Source organism: Montipora foliosa, chromosome 11 (genome assembly GCF_036669935.1).
Source record: "Montipora foliosa isolate CH-2021 chromosome 11, ASM3666993v2, whole genome shotgun sequence".
In the NCBI taxonomy this organism is placed as follows: Eukaryota; Metazoa; Cnidaria; class Anthozoa; order Scleractinia; family Acroporidae; genus Montipora; species Montipora foliosa.
The window spans coordinates 13,415,416-13,419,625 of NC_090879.1; positions in this window are offsets into that span (position 1 = coordinate 13,415,416).

Sequence of the window (4,210 nt, forward strand, 5' to 3'; positions counted from 1 at the left end):
TTTCTTACGTATCAGCTAAGTTGCGGAATGCGCTACCTGATTTTATCCGTACCTATGAGTTTACTGGTTTTAAAAGAGAATCCAGGGCCGCATTTTGTACAGCGGCTTTTCTTTTTAATGAATATAACTTTAAATATTATGCATTTAGTAGGTATCTGTATATGCTATATATTTTAGATGTAAATGTAATGTCTCGAAGATATTAGCTCCTGTAGTTATTCGGAAAAAGCTTATGACTGTATGTATGTTACCTTTATCAGGGCGCATGCGCACACTTTGTAATCTGCGACTCCAGTGCTTACCATATGACACATAAATGACTTTTCTCTTGAATATATAAGCCATCTAATTGTTACGCTATATTGACAAGGGCGGTTTGGAGCTGTGAGTAGGCGTGGGATTTGTCACATATGGTTTAGGGGCCGACATATCCCTCCCTCAATGCCGTACCGGGAGGCAAGGTCGGTAGCAGAAAGCAGCGAAGGGCCAACTGCGTCCAAAAGCGATCGCACGGGCCGAAATCCCGGGATGACTCGTTTGGTACGACGCTCCAGCGCCGGTGTCTGGAGGTACTGCGTTTTTCTCTCTTGTTCAAACATTCCGTCAGCGCGTGCGCAAATGTTCTGGCTCTTCGATACTTAGCCTACCAAAAAAAATTAACATGCCGGTTTTTTTTTTTGTTTTACCAGCAATTGAGATTTGAATTGATTTTATAGGCATAAACGTAACGTAAGAACCGCGCGTGCCTGGTCTTGTCTCGGACAGAGGCGAGAGATGGTTTCATGCAGACTGGGACGCCTAAAATGCTCTGTTGTAAACATGGCGGTTCAGGAGTGAAGTTGTCTCTCTGGCCTTTCTGTGGACGAATTCCAGGACCTACTGACACAATCTGGGCAACTTTTGAAAGCTAAAACCTTCAATCGATGCGTTATTTTGCTGGTAGGACTGGGTGGCCCGACACTTATGAAAAAAACTATGAAATGAGAATCGGGAGTCTTTCCTTGTCATGGAATGGCAGAATTACCCAGAATTCTTTTTGGGCATGAGCGAGGCAACTTAAGAAGCACGAGACTGGCCCTCATCGAATGGCTCAAGCGCGGTCAGAGGAAATGATTTCTAGCCAGCTACTCAAGAGTAGGCCTGGTGTGTGCTGTTAACTTAGATTTTGGATTTCTGAACAAGTTTTTGACGTTTTTATCATAGAAAATTCGCGACAAAGTTGTGCTTTCATTTCGCTATAATTCTCGTGTCAAAGAAACGGTATAATAATGTAAATAAGAGAATAAAGATATTTATATTTGCAGATTACCTGTCCTCTTACTACGAAAGTCAAGCTCTACATCTCTATGCAATAAGCGCATTCAAAATTTCCTCGTATTACTTGATAAAAGTATGTTTTTTTTTGTTTTGTTTTTTTTGCTTTTTTTTTTTTGGAAAAAGGGTTTTTCTGCTTATATGAAAAATACGTTTTCTCTCCCGTCCCCTTCTTATGCATGATCTTCGCGGAAATTACATTCTGTTCCTCAATAAACCTGGAACAGCCAGTTATGGTCTTAGTTCTCTTTTTTCTTACGTATCAGCTAAGTTGCGGAATGCGCTACCTGATTTTATCCATACCTATGAGTTTACTGGTTTTAAAAGAGAATCCAGGGCCGCATTTTGTACAGCGGCTTTTCTTTTTAATGAATATAACTTTAAATATTATGCATTTAGTAGGTATCTGTATATGCTATATATTTTAGATGTAAATGTAATGTCTCGAAGATATTAGCTCCTCTAGTTATTCGGAAAAAGCTTATGACTGTATGTATGTTACCTTTATCAGGGCGCATGCGCACACTTTGTAATCTGCGACTCCAGTGCTTACCATATGACACATAAATGACTTTTCTCTTGAATATATAAGCCATCTAATTGTTACGCTATATTGACAAGGGCGGTTTGGAGCTGTGAGTAGGCGTGGGATTTGTCACATATGGTTTAGGGGCCGACATATCCCTCCCTCAATGCCGTACCGGGAGGCAAGGTCGGTAGCAGAAAGCAGCGAAGGGCCAACTGCGTCCAAAAGCGATCGCACGGGCCGAAATCCCGGGATGACTCGTTTGGTACGACGCTCCAGCGCCGGTGTCTGGAGGTACTGCGTTTTTCTCTCTTGTTCAAACATTCCGTCAGCGCGTGCGCAAATGTTCTGGCTCTTCGAATCTTAGCCTACCAAAAAAAATTAACATGCCGGTCTTTTTTTTTGTTTTACCAGCAATTGAGATTTGAGTTGATTTTATAGGCATAAACGTAACGTAAGAACCGTGCGTGCCTGGTCTTGTCTCGGACAGAGGCGAGAGATGGTTTCATGCAGACTGGGACGCCTAAAATGCTCTGTTGTAAACATGGCGGTTCAGGAGTGAAGTTGTCTCTCTGGCCTTTCTGTGGACGAATTCCAGGACCTACTGACACAATCTGGGCAACTTTTGAAAGCTAAAACCTTCAATCGATGCGTTATTTTGCTGGTAGGACTGGGTGGCCCGACACTTATGAAAAAAACTATGAAATGAGAATCGGGAGTCTTTCCTTGTCATGGAATGGCAGAATTACCCAGAATTCTTTTTGGGCATGAGCGAGGCAACTTAAGAAGCACGAGACTGGCCCTCATCGAATGGCTCAAGCGCGGTCAGAGGAAATGATTTCTAGCCAGCTACTCAAGAGTAGGCCTGGTGTGTGCTGTTAACTTAGATTTTGGATTTCTGAACAAGTTTTTGACGTTTTTATCATAGAAAATTCGCGACAAAGTTGTGCTTTCATTTCGCTATAATTCTCGTGTCAAAGAAACGGTATAATAATGTAAATAAGAGAATAAAGATATTTATATTTGCAGATTACCTGTCCTCTTACTACGAAAGTCAAGCTCTACATCTCTATGCAATAAGCGCATTCAAAATTTCCTCGTATTACTTGATAAAAGTATGTTTTTTTTTGTTTTGTTTTTTTTTTTTTTTTTTTTTTTTTGGAAAAAGGGTTTTTCTGCTTATATGAAAAATACGTTTTCTCTCCCGTCCCCTTCTTATGCATGATCTTCGCGGAAATTACATTCTGTTCCTCAATAAACCTGGAACAGCCAGTTATGGTCTTAGTTCTCTTTTTTCTTACGTATCAGCTAAGTTGCGGAATGCGCTACCTGATTTTATCCGTACCTATGAGTTTACTGGTTTTAAAAGAGAATCCAGGGCCGCATTTTGTACAGCGGCTTTTCTTTTTAATGAATATAACTTTAAATATTATGCATTTAGTAGGTATCTGTATATGCTATATATTTTAGCTGTAAATGTAATGTCTCGAAGATATTAGCTCCTGTAGTTATTCGGAAAAAGCTTATGACTGTATGTATGTTACCTTTATCAGGGCGCATGCGCACACTTTGTAATCTGCGACTCCAGTGCTTACCATATGACACATAAATGACTTTTGTCTTGAATATATAAGCCATCTAATTGTTACGCTATATTGACAAGGGCGGTTTGGAGCTGTGAGTAGGCGTGGGATTTGTCACATATGGTTTAGGGGCCGACATATCCCTCCCTCAATGCCGTACCGGGAGGCAAGGTCGGTAGCAGAAAGCATCGAAGGGCCAACTGCGTCCAAAAGCGATCGCACGGGCCGAAATCCCGGGATGACTCGTTTGGTACGACGCTCCAGCGCCGGTGTCTGGAGGTACTGCGTTTTTCTCTCTTGTTCAAACATTCCGTCAGCGCGTGCGCAAATGTTCTGGCTCTTCGATACTTAGCCTACCAAAAAAAATTAACATGCCGGTTTTTTTTTTTGTTTTACCAGCAATTGAGATTTGAGTTGATTTTATAGGCATAAACGTAACGTAAGAACCGTGCGTGCCTGGTCTTGTCTCGGACAGAGGCGAGAGATGGTTTCATGCAGACTGGGACGCCTAAAATGCTCTGTTGTAAACATGGCGGTTCAGGAGTGAAGTTGTCTCTCTGGCCTTTCTGTGGACGAATTCCAGGACCTACTGACACAATCTGGGCAACTTTTGAAAGCTAAAACCTTCAATCGATGCGTTATTTTGCTGGTAGGACTGGGTGGCCCGACACTTATGAAAAAAACTATGAAATGAGAATCGGGAGTCTTTCCTTGTCATGGAATGGCAGAATTACCCAGAATTCTTTTTGGGCATGAGCGAGGCAACTTAAGAAGCACGAGACTGGCC